Source organism: Cavia porcellus, unplaced genomic scaffold (assembly GCF_034190915.1).
Source record: "Cavia porcellus strain 051 isolate PalLab524CR breed Dunkin Hartley unplaced genomic scaffold, mCavPor4.1 scaffold_17, whole genome shotgun sequence".
NCBI classification, from domain to species: domain Eukaryota; kingdom Metazoa; phylum Chordata; class Mammalia; order Rodentia; family Caviidae; genus Cavia; species Cavia porcellus.
In genome coordinates, this window is record NW_026947500.1 from 37814118 (window position 1) to 37827625 (window position 13508).

The window sequence follows — 13508 nt, forward strand, 5'->3', positions numbered from 1 at the left end:
AACATCAGGAGGCTGAGGCAGGATGATACTATGAATTCCATCTAAGCCTGGACTACATAGTGAGACCTTGTCTCCAAAAAACTGAAATAAAACAAAACAAAAAAACAGATGCCAGAGGGCTAAACTATTATGAATAAAATTTCCATCGATAAATGGAACCATCCAGAAAATCATATAGGTTAAAACAAAAAAATAAAATCTCCTTGTTTCCTGGACTTATTAATTAAAAGAGACAATGTATTAAAATAATTTCTGCTGCGTTTTTTTAATTAAGAACTCAGTATTATAGTTTTTGTCTATTACTTATAGGGATATATATATTTCTGCCAAGAAAATTACCTCTTAGAAATAAGTTATAGAAACAAGTAATTTCCTATAATGAATGATCCATACAGTACAAGTGGCAGAATGCCCTTGCACTTGATCTAATCTAATCTACTCCAATCCATCACAGCCTAATCTAAGCCCATCTGATCTAATCAAGTGAAGTAGCTCAGTATTATTCAGCCAAGTTCATCATTGGCTCCACACATACTTATCAAAATCATTTTTCTATATCCCATATATCAGAAACATGGCTAAAATACCTGCTGTTCCACCAGACTCCAGCAGCCAGGAGTAGACCTTTCTACTACTATGAATTTGCTAACTAATCTTGAGTAATTGTCATCATCTAAACTACTGTTGCACGAGTGTATCTCCTGACAGGTTCCTGTTGAAAGCTGATTCTCACTGTGGAGTTGTTAAGGTGGTGGGCCTTTTGAGAATTAAAGTACTAAGGAAAAGGCCTCATGGAACAGTGCCTTATATGACAGTTGGAGACAGCGAATTTGTGAGCTCTCTCTTGCTGTGTGAGAGTACACAGGGCTTTCTGAAGTTGGCAGGCAGACAACATGGCTGAGAAGAAGAGGGCCTTGTTGGAGCTACTCAGAGAAAATCAACTAAAAACACAGGTAATTGGAAGGAGAAGGGACGGACAAACATCCTGATGCCTCAACCTGAAATAAACAACCCGTAGATCAAACAAAATGTAGGCATAGGACTTTATACATGGTGAAGAAGCTACAGTGTTGCCTGTGGGACCTCTGCCTATCCATGGAGCAGGAGCTGCTATTCTGGGAGATTCCTAAATTACTGATGGGACTGAAATAGAGTGACAAACTCAAGCCACACAAGACAGATCTGGGATGTAAGTCCCATGGACTTTTTTCCTTCCTTGAGACAAAGGATGTTGCAGATTGGCAGCAAATGTTACCAGAACACACAGGGGCAGATGATGAGGAAGTTGCTCCTGTCCTGAGGGGCACATGTTTTGCTTTGTCTCTTTTATGTCATGTACTATAGAGGCTAACTGGAACCTTTGGTGACAACAAGGTTAGGACAACAGCAGTGGCAAGAGGAGGTAGTGAGTAGGAACAGCATTCCAGCTCTCAGCAGCGTGAGGGAAGGAGCCAGGCTTTGATTGCGGCAAGGCAAGTCAGCGCCCTCTCCTGCCCTCGAGGACATTAAAGTGGAGAAAGCCAGGGCAGTGAGGCAGCTGACAGAGCTATGCCCACCCTGCTCCCAGAGGCATGAGAGGAGAAGGATGTGCCAGGCTGGCTGGGTGGAACAGAGGAAGCTGTACAAAGGCCTGGCGAGGACCACTGTACACTGTCCTGAGAATGGGCACAGGCTGTCTCCATCTGATAGTGCCACAGCATCTGGGAGAGCAATGTACAAACAGGTTAAGGCTGCATGGGCAGAACACCAAGAGAAATGCAGAGAGCTGCTGGCTGAAGACTCAAGCCAGGGCTCCCACATCCAGAAACCAACATCAGTCCCACGCCCAGCACTAACCCTACTGCAGACACAGTAGGAATGCCTGGAGCAGATCTGGGCTCTGATTTGGACACTGCCACGGAACTGAGGATGAATTACATTGGTTTGTGTTGTTGTCGTTTGGTTTGCTTCCCGTTTTCTGTCCTTTTAGCAGGAGAGGTTATTTAGGGTTTTACTTATATTGTCTATCTTGTTTACCTTTTTTCTTTCTTTACTCAGTTGTCTTTCCTAATTTTTTCCCCATATTTTCATGGAGTCAGCATTGTCTCTAGTCTTCCTGGCTCACTTCGCTATTCGTTTGCTTTCTCCTCATTCTTTCACTCCTGTCGTCTTCTCCAGTTTCCTAAAGCTTGATTGAACATCATTTTTGCTTCTCTATATTTGTATTTGCTTCTCTATATATAGTAGAAGCCTTGCTTCTACTATATTTCTCTTCATTCACCTCCCTGCTTGTCTCTATTCCTCATAAATTTCCATGCCCCAGGGTAAAATTACTAAGGGAAACTCACAGCATACAAGTTCCTGATTTATGTCAGAGATTTTGTTGTTGGTATTGTTTAATATGAACCCATATCTTGCTCTTCTGGTTAAAGATGCCAAATGAATGGTTACCATAGATACTCAGTTTGCAGGCTGTTTTTAATACAATTGTTAGTGCTGATTGTATTTTGTTAGCCAGGGTGTCTTACATGTTGTAATCAATTGTTCTCTGTAGGATGACAACACTGATTTTCTGAGGTTATAATCATCACTAGAGTACAATACCAAAGGATGGGGTGCTGGGATAAATAGGAATTTCTTATCCCTAATAATTTGGGAAGTTAGGGTCTTGGGACAGACACAAAGGCCAAGAGCCAACTATATCTACAAGATATCTCTGAGGGATAGACATCTCCTAGGGAAACAGATAATAGTTCTAAAGCTACCTGTCATAAAGAATTTATAAGAAACAACACAGAAAACCAATGAAAAATCAAAAATTAGAAAATGATGAGACAACGAAGCAAAATACAAGCCCAGATCTCAAGGAAACCAAGGACAAGTCCAGGGGACAATAAGATAGAGGAAATCAGAAGCCACCCACCTGAATTTTCTCAAATGGTAGCAACAGCAGAAAAAGTAAAAAATATGAATGAGGCTATTGAGAAAATCAGATCACAACTATTATCTCAGGTAAAAATAGAGAGATGATTATTATACAGAGAGTTGTTTAGTAATTCTACAGTACACACAGATTTTTAAAAAGGTAACTTAAGAAAGTGATGGAAACCATAAATGCCCAACATAGGAAAGAAATGGAATGCATGAAAAAAATTCAAACAGATATCCAAGACATAAATGTTCCACTGAAAGTTTACAAACACAAAAGAAACAAAGTGAGAACAGAATATCAAGTGCAGAAGAGAGGGATTGTGGTTAGTGATCATGAAAAGAAAGATCTCATAAAATAACAAAGAACCATGGAAAACCAATCCAACAGCTACAAGCAATGCACAGAAGAAAAACACAGAATAATTGGAGTCAGTGAAAAATGCAGAAGACAGCAGAAATGACATTTAAAAACTTGTTCAGAGAAGTAATGGCAGAAAACTTTGCAAGCATTGAAAAACAATTTGAAATACAAATAAAGGATGTGTATAGAACTCAAATTAGCCTTGACCAAGACAATTACATAGCAGCTGTTTAAAAAAAAAAATTATCTTTAAAGGAAAACCCATCAGAATCACAGCAGAGTACTCAACACAAACCCTCAAGTCAAGGAGAGCTCAGAGTGAAATATTTCAAGTCCTAAACGTTAAAAAAAAAAAATAATAAAAAAAAAAATAAAACTCCAACTCAGGTTGATGTAATCTGTATTCTGCAAAGCTTTCAAAATCAATGGAGAAAACATACTTCCGTGAAAAAAATAACAACTGAAGAAATGTATAACTATCAACCAGCTCTAAAAAACACTCTGAAAGATAGTATAGAAAGACAAACACAATTCCAAAAAACCAAAAGGAAGAAGCCAGCAGGCAAGGCAAGCCATTAAACAGAGGAGAAAAACAGGGAACCAACAAGAGGAAAATAATATGACAAGGTTAACTAAACACATATTAGTTATAATTACCATGAAAATGGTCTCAATTCACCATTCAAAAGAAATAAAATGACAGAAACAAGATCCAATAATATACTGCATACAAAAAAATCACATTTAACTCTAACATAAATTCATAGGCTGTAAATAAGGAAAAGAAAGCAATATTCCATGCAATAGAAACCAAGAAAAAAAGTAAGAATAGAAACTTTATTTACTAAGTAAAGTACTAGGCAGGATAGGTCAAAAGAGACAGAGAAGGTCACTACATACTTAAAAGAGAAAACTCTAAACAGAGAGGTTAAACATCATAAGTATGTACGCCACTAATACCAGCACACTCAACTATATAAAACAAATATTAATGGATAAGAAAAATCAAATAAGCACTAACACAATCGTAATGAGGGTTTCCAATATTCCTCTGTCACAAATAGATCAACTAGACAAAATAAATAAATAAATAAATAAATAAACAAGGAAATACCTGAAATAAACCAAACCTATGAACCAATAGATTTAGTAGATGTCTACAGAGTGTGCCACCCCACAACATCAAAATATACATTCTTCTCAGCTGCCCATGGGGTATTCTCCAAAATAAACCATATACTAGCTTATACAACACACGTAAGAAAATGAAAGGGAACTGAAATTATCCCATGAATATTTTCAGACTATAGTGCAATGAAATTGGAAATCATTGGCAAAAAATTCCCACAAACCTCCCTAAACACATAAAAATTGAATGCACTCCTCAATAACCAATATGTCACAGAATAAATTAAAGAAAAACATTAGGCAATTTCTACAATTAAATGGTAATGATGATAAAGCATATCAGAAATTATGGTACACGATGAAAGCAGTCCTATGAGGAAATTGAATAGTGGTGAATACTCACATCAGGAATACTGAGCAAAATCAAATAAGCAACATAATGCTGAACCTCAAACTTCTGGAAAAAGAAGAACAAGTCAGTCCAAAGCTCACAAAAGGGAGGAAATTTTAAAGCTCAGAGCACAAATGAATACAACTGAGGCTAAGAAAACAATGCAGTAAATCAATATAGCAAAGAATTGGTTCTTTGAAAATAAATAAAATTGATAAACCATTAGCCAGCCTTTAAAAAAAAGGAAATAAAAGACTCAAATCCCACACCTGGGAATGCAAAGGGTGAAATCATAAAGGATCTTGCAGAAATCCAGAATTAATACCTACTTTGAGAAACTTTATTCAAATAAGATTGAAAACATAGAAGAAATGGAAAGATTTCTAGACACATATGAATTATGAAAGCAAAATCTAGAAGATTTAAAATTTTAAATAACCCAGTATAAGTCAATGAAATTGAAGATGCACTTAGTACCCTATCAACAAGAAAAGACCAGGTCCTGATTGACTCAATGCTGAAATCTCTAAGAAATTTAGAGAAAATGTACTGTCCCTACTCCTCCATCTCTGTAATAAAACAGAAAGGGAAACAATATTTCCCAAGTCATTCCTGGAAGCAAATATTACCCTGATACCAAAACCAGAGAAGGATTCAAGCAAAAAAGAGAATTACAGGATAATCTTCCTAATGAACATTCATACAAAAATGCTCAATAATATACTGGTAAACAGAATGCAACAAATCATCAAGACCATAGGCAAGTAGATTCATCCCAGAGATGCTGAGAGGTTTCGCCATATGCAAATCAATAAGTGAAATACACCATCTCAACAGAACCAAAGACACAAATAACATCATTGTCTCAATAGATGCAGAAAAGGTGTTTTAAAAAGTCCAACACCATTCATAGCAAAAACTTTACAAGAAATTTGAATAGATGGTTTTTATCTCAGTCTGGTAAAATCCATCTATGACAAACCAACAGGCATCCTACCAAATGCTGAAAAAAATTGAAAGCTTTCACTGTAATTTTAGGAATCAGACAAGGATGTACCCTACCTCCTCTCATATTCATTATAGTCCTGCAAACAGAAGCCAGAACAACTAGACAACAGAAAGGACCAAAAAGAATAAAAATAGGAAGGGAAGAAATTAAATTATCATTATTTACAGAGGACATTATACTCTACATAGAAGACCTGAAAAACTCCACCAAAAGACTTCTAGAGTTAATAACCAAACTCAGTCAGTCACATAGATGGATACAACATCATCACCCACAAATCAATGCCTTTCCTGTACACAAATAAACTCACTGAAAGAAAATTTAGAGAAACAAACCCTTTCACAATAGCATAAAAAATGAAATACATAGGGATCAGTCTAACAAAGGAAGTAAAAGATATTTACATTGAAAACTGCAGTACTCTGAAAAAGGAGATTGACGAGGGTGTCAGAAAATAGAAAGATATACACTGCTCTCGAATAGGAAGAATCAACATAGTAAAAATGTCTATATTCCCAAAATTATTATACAGATTTAATGTTATCCCCGTGAAAATACCAATAGCATATTTCTTGGCATTAGAAAAAATCATCCTAAAATTTATTTAGAAACAGAAGAGACCTAGAATAGCAAAAACAATTCTGAGAAATGAAGGCAAGGCAGGTGGCATCACAATCCCAGACTTCAAATTATATTGCAAAGCTATTGTGATAAAAACAACATGTACTGACAAAAAAAAAAAGATCTAAAATCAAAATCAACAGAACAGATTAGAAGATGCAAAAACACTCAGCCATCTTGTCTTCAAAAAAGTGACCAAATGCCTTCACTGGAAGAAAGATAACCTTTTTAATAAATGATTCTGAAAAAACTGACTTTTCACATGTTGAAGATTTTTTTTTTTTTAAATGGTACCAGAGATCGAACTCACGACTTGCAAGGCAGGGGCTTATGCCACTGAGCTAAATCCCCAGCCCCATATGTTGAAGATTAAAATTAAAACCAAGTTTCTTTATAGACACTAAACTAAAATCAAAATGGATCAAAGAGCTAAACATTAAAAGAGAAATACTAAATCTTCTGAAAGATGGAACATATAGAACTTTTGAAAACTGGTATAGGCAGACACATGAACATGATTGCATGGGAACTATCACAACGAATCAACAATTGGGATGTCATCTTGTTAAACAAAATTTGTAAAAGAAGTCATCCAAAGAGTGAAAGACAACCCACAGTGTGGGGAAGATGTTTTGCTAGCTGTTCTTCTAAGGACTAATATCTAGAATATATAAAGAACTCAAAAATATCAGATCCCCCAAATTTAAAGATCCTTTCCAAAATGGCCTCTGAAATAAACTGACACTTCTCAAATGAAGGAGTACAAATGGAAAGTAAGTATATAAAAATGTTCAACATCACAGGTCACTTGAGAGATGTATTTGAGATTGCATCTCACAGTAGAAAGGATAACTATTACCAAGAAATCAGTAACAAATGCTGGAGGATCTGTGGGAGAAAAAGAAACCCTTCTGTGCTGTGGGTGGGGGTGTGGATTAGTGGAAATCAGTGTAGAAGTTACTCAAAAATCTAAACCTAAGGTTCTAATTGACACTGCTATTTCTTCTTGGTATCATCCCCAAAGAATTAAAAAAACATCATAATACTATGATACATAAATACCTATGTTTATAGCAGCAGTTTGAAATAGATACATTTTGGAAACAGCCCAAATGTTCATCAATAGATAAGAGTATAAAGAAAATGTGGGATTTTTTTATACAATGCCATAGTACTTTGCCATCAAGAAGAATAAATTTGAAACATTTCTAGGTAAATGGATGCACTCTCAAGTGAAATAAATCAGACATACAGGCAAAATTATTGCACTGTCTCTCTGCATAAGAAACCAAAAGTGTAAATACGAACTAAAATATATAATAGATATTATGAAATATGAAGAAAATGGGATAAGGAACTAGAGGGAGAAAGGAAGAAAGGGAAAAACAGAAAAGTAGAAAAAATGGAAACAAAGATTTCAAAAAGCATTTAAGGAAAGTGAAGGAAACAGGAAAAAAAGAAAAATCAGTATATATCATGTACCCTATGATGAATTCTCTATGATGAATGTGATCATTGTATGTGAATGTGTCAGTAATGTTAATAATTTAAAGAATTTGGATACAGATAAATATTGTAGTTAAAATCATATGTTAAAAAGAAATGCACAAAACTTGCATTATTTACAAGTCCCATATTGATCAGTTCCTCCAATATCAAGGAACAACAGCATCTACTCTAAAATATTGATTAGAAAATTAAGAAATTATTTTTGCATGGTATTAGCACATTGCTTGACATAAAATAAAAATGAAATTCTGTATGCTGTCATAATTATTTTATTATTTTAAGAATTCATTGGTCACAGGATCTACTGGGAAAAAAAAGATGGTTATTGACAGAATACAAAGTTCAAACATATTTAAACCCATGCATAGAAAAGTTGCAGATGCATAATATGCACCTATTTGTACATCTGTTGCCCCTGACTACACAATTAGGATTTGTTGATTTAAGGTAAATTGAAGATCAATTTAATTGAACTAGTACAATTCATACACACAGTTATTTAATTCCGATATTTTAGAACACTAAAGAAGTATGAGAAATATCTTCTCATAATTACCCAGATAAGGCTGTAAAAATGCTACAACTGCCTGCAATTCATGATAAATCTGAGAATTTATGATTGCAATATTATATATGTGCATGTGTGTATAGGTTTGCATATATGTATTTTCTTGCATAAGCCAGATAACTGAAGCAACCATAGTGCATGTCCTGTTTAAATAGTTTGAAATTTGTTTCCTAAATGATAACCACAATAGCACCTCATGACAGTATGGTCCACAGATACAAAGGAAAAAGAAAAAGAGCAATAACAATAACCAATGAATTTTTAATTGCATTAGAGTCCTTAAAATTATTTTCCAACGTATTATCTCATTTGATCCTCCCAGGGGAGAGGTCAAATAATTGTAAGTTATATTTCCATTTCAAAGTGGAATGAACCGAGATGAAATGCTTTAATTAAAGTCACAGAGCTAACTGTAATACAGGTAGTGCTGAATCTGTCAGTTTCAACCTCAAATCTCCTTTTCTTCCATTATAACTTGCTGCAGTGATTATGTAAAAGGGAGACAGATTGGTGATCCAGAATATAGTGAGAGTGACTGCCATGCATTCAGATAGCTCTGCTATGTAGAAATTTTGTGCATCAGTTTCTAAAACTCCAGTATGCACATCACAAAAGAGTGGTTGCACAAGAGAGCTGATTGTGTTAAGTTTATCTGATGCTGTTTACCCATAAACAAAGCACTTAATGTCCCTGGCTAAATTCACAGTTAAATAAAATTTCAGAAAACTGTCTGTATAATCTAAATGATTTCAAAACATGAGACCAAATAATTATTTTTCAGACTTAGCTCTATACCTAGGATTCAAAATGAATGAGGAAAATTAAACTGGCTTGTCTGTAGGAAATCCTCCATTTAGTCACAGCTGAATTTTACTAAGACAAAACATGGTTCAACCCAGACCAACATGATACGGAAAAAAAAAATGTCCAAATCAGAGTCTCATCTTTCAAGAGATGTTGGAGATGGTCTCACCAAAGCAGCTTCAAACTTGAAGCCAATGTTTCTTCAGCATTTTTCACCAGCTAGGCACAGATTCTGAGCCTTTAACATTGCTATAGACTGGGGTTGGGGATTTAGCTCATCGGCATAATCACCTGCTATACAAGCAGGCAGTTGTGAGTTCGATCCCCAGTACCGATTAAACACACACACACACACACACACACACACACACACACACACACACACACACATTGCTATAGACCAAAGATTGGCTTGTCCTGGATGGGTTTCAGGAAATGAAATGGTCCCAAAACACCACAGCCACTTTTAAATATTACAGGAAACCAAATCACACACACACACACACACACACACACACACACACAGCTACACACTATGAAGGATTTTGAGGCCTCGGTTATGTTATCTTCTGCCCTCTAATTCTCTTACCTGTTGCTGTCTTATTTTTCCAACACATTCCTGAATGTGTTGCAGAAACAAACTTCATCCTATCATCATTATGAACACAAATTCATCTCCTATAGGATACATTGTGAGTTAGACTCTGGGATCCTCTTGGCGATGAATAAAGAAGGCTGCTCTTCCAAGGTTCCCAAGGCAGCAAAGAAAACCTGTACATTTATAGCTGTCATCAGTGTGAAGTGAGATCAATGTCAAAAACACAAATATGGTGTTTGGAAAGTTCAAGGAAAATGAGACGACACAATAATCAACATGACATTCCTTGGTGGAGAGGAGGATAGCATGTGACAAATATTTCAGGTAAGGAGAAATGACCGAATTCAGGAACATTCAAAAATAGGTCTGAAATAGTTTGAGATGTCAAGTGCTACAATATGACTGCGTCTAAACAGTGATGATAAGAAACAGTGACATTACACAGCACAGGGACCTAAACAGTTTCAACTCATCAGCCTTACTGAGGCCAGGGCCAATGCCTTTTTTCACTGTTTCATTACCATCATCTAAAACAGCATTTGGTACATGGTAGCTATTCAGTAAACTTAAAAGTAGCCGCAGGAATAAATGAGTGCTAATCAAACCCTGATACAATATCCAAGGAAATTACATTATTAAACTGGTGTTTTAAAAAGTTAGCTTATTTACTTTCTTGATTCTGTCCTGCCAGTTTTAAATAAGTTCTTTTACATTGTAGAGTTTATTATTTAGCACAACTCTCCCTGTTTTTCTCTTGCTTTGCTGTACTCTTTCAACCAACCAAAAATACACACTTAAAATACAAGTTCAATCAAAACCTTCTCTGATCAAGTATTCCTATTGGCATTTTGCGTAGATTAAATGAATAAAGTCCTTCCGGTGTCCCGTGGTATCTTATATCATTTCTACCTCCAACTTAGCTTATCTTTCATTCTGAACTGCTCTGTCTCACTGTTCCCCTTGGCTCCGGCCTGAACCCCTGGTATTCTGTGAATACTCTATACATGCTGTGCCTATCCTGTTTCCATGGAAGCATGACAGCCAGATGTCCATGCTGCTCGTGTCCTCACACCTTTCCTATCTTTGTTCATGTATGGCTTCCTGTGAGCAATGCATCCAACATGCCATGCTTTACCTTTCCCAATTCCAGCCTCCCGTACCCTTCTCCAGTCTCCCTTGTGACATAACACTGACCTCACTCAACTGTGCTCTATGATATGTCTCCTCTTCTGCTTATTGTTTTTTCCTATTTTTCCCTCACATCATAAGAACAGAGATCTTTGTATTTTTCTTTACTGGTACATTCCATAATGCTCATGTGTAAAATTTATATCACCTCACAGCGGGTCCTTTAGAGATGATAATTGCATTACGTTGCATGTAGAGCTGTTTCTATAAAGATTTAAGTTTTTGGTTGCTTTAAAGCAGCACCAAGTACTCAAGGTTTAAATAGCTTGCAAAGCGACCATCAAAAGTGCAAATACTAAGCAGTGTTGTGAGTTGAGGTTTTATATGTTTATAGGTTTATATTTTACTATTAACTTTACAGAAAGGCCAGGCATGAAATAAAATAGCATAATATAGCAAGATTTCAAAAGTGCTTAGATGGGTTTGGGGATTTAGCTCACCTGCATAAGCGCTTGCCTTGCAAGTGCACGATGGTGAGTTCGATTCCCAGTACCAAAAAAAAAAAAAAAAAAAAAAAAAAAAAAAAAAAAAAAAAAGTGCAGACATGGAAATGCATGCTCTTGGTAAACTTGAACAGGTGTATAGGTTGTGGCAATTCTTATCACTAATGCTGGATATTTAGGGCATATGGATAAATGAGCAGTTATGAAACAAGCAGAGTAGAGAGGATACTTTAATCCACTAGAGGTAAAGGAAGTATGCATAATATTCAGTGCTAGTAAATACAGTAAAATTGCAGCTCCTAGAAATCAACAAGAGTAGACACAGTGCATCTGATGCTTAAATTAAAGGTAAGTTACAAGAGCTATTCCCAGGATTAAATACTGCAGTCTGAATCTGCTACCTAGCTTTCTGCAAAAATTGAAATATTCCACGTTTTATGTCCTTCATTCCCATATATTCTTCTTGCATTTACTCTAGTAAGAAAAAGGGTTATACTAAAAAAAAAAAAATCAATGACTTTCTTTTGCTTTCTAGGTTGAGATCATTTTTGATCCATGTAGGACACATGCAGGAGGTTGGAGAAGGGGATGGTGTAAAAACGGGTCATGTTTTCTCCAGGTTCCCATGCTGTGGGATTGGCTAGGTTTCCTGGGACCTTCAAACAAACGCTGTGGCTCTTACGGTAACTTCTTGCATAACTCACACTGTCTGTTCCTTCTGACTGTCTAATCCTAGGAGTAGTGACAGCTTGTATCTTTCCAGCCCTGGTTTATGTATTGTATGAATCATTGTATTTCAGCAAATCACCTTCACTTTGCAAGAGCTGACCTTTCTTAAGCTTTATTTGAATTATACTAATTTGAAAGTACCGGCCACTGAAGGCTCACTGAAACCATAAATTCTTTGAAGCTTAGTTTTTACATAAGTAAAGTAAAAAATAATAATATCCACTACCCAGAACCACAGTGACCATTAAATTGAAAAACTCATAAAATGCATAGCACAGTAACTGACCTGGAAGAAAATGTTTGAATAACACAAGTTTCCTTGCTTGCTTTGTCTGCAGGTTATCAGAGTGCAATTTGTTTTCTCCTCCCAGGAGAATGAACACTCCTCAAGGGCAGGGCCACAGGCAGAAAGATCAGGACCTGAGCATCCAGCAAGTGACCTGGAAATGTCAGTTAAATGATCATGGAGAAAGCATGGTACACTGGCGCGGAGAGAGGACAGAGCTCTGGAACAAGCCCCCCCCCCCCCCCCGTGAAGCTAGAACATAAAACCTCCTGCTCTGAAGAGGAGATTGATAATGTGATGTCAGAGACGAATATAAAAGCTGACTTTGATCTTTGAGAATTTTGGTCTTCCCCAACCTTCTGTGTGTGTGTGTGTGTGTGTGTGTGTGTGTGTGTGTGTGTATCTGTGTGTGTAGACTTGGATAAGTGACAGGTAGATGCATGGATGGACAGGTAGGTACATAGATGCATGTGTAAAAAAAGAGATAAATACAGATGTATCACACTAAGCCAGGCGTTGTATTTTCCTTGAGAATGACAGCTCAAAAATCAACCGTAACTAATTAAATATAGGACTACACCAATCTGCTGTCAATTTCCTCAAAACCTGAAAAAAAAAAAAAAAAACTCCAGTGATTAAAAGGGTGAATAGATCAAAATTTTAAAAGTATAGGATTTTTAAAACATAATAAAATCTGACTTTTTATTAATACACTGTCAGTACGTAATGAACCTGTCTGTTATGGGGAATTCATACATGGACAGAAACACATCATGATCATTTATTTTAATCCTCTTCCTTTTCCTTTTCTCCAATCTTTTCCTCTCTTCCCATGAACAGAAGTTCTATTTCCAATTTTTTCAGTTGATTTTATTTTTGTACTAGGATTTGAATTCAGGACATCACATTTTTCAGGCAGGTGCTATACCACTGAGCTAAGTCCCCGGGCCCCTCCACTTTTAC

General features: G+C 36.2%; 1 protein-coding gene across 7 annotated transcripts in view; it reads right to left on the reverse strand.

Annotated features, from left to right (window-relative positions):
- The window catches only part of Lrrc4c (leucine rich repeat containing 4C), a 1223661-nt gene that overhangs the window by 59932 nt on the left and 1150221 nt on the right, over nt 1–13508 (reverse strand). For 2 of the 7 annotated variants that reach the window (XM_063227789.1, XM_063227791.1), the window contains one exon: nt 12546–12699. The exons of the other annotated variants lie outside the window; for them this stretch is intronic. The gene's annotated coding sequence lies outside the window, so the exon portion shown is untranslated. The remainder of the gene's footprint in view (nt 1–12545; nt 12700–13508) is intronic. 7 annotated transcript variants of the gene reach the window in all.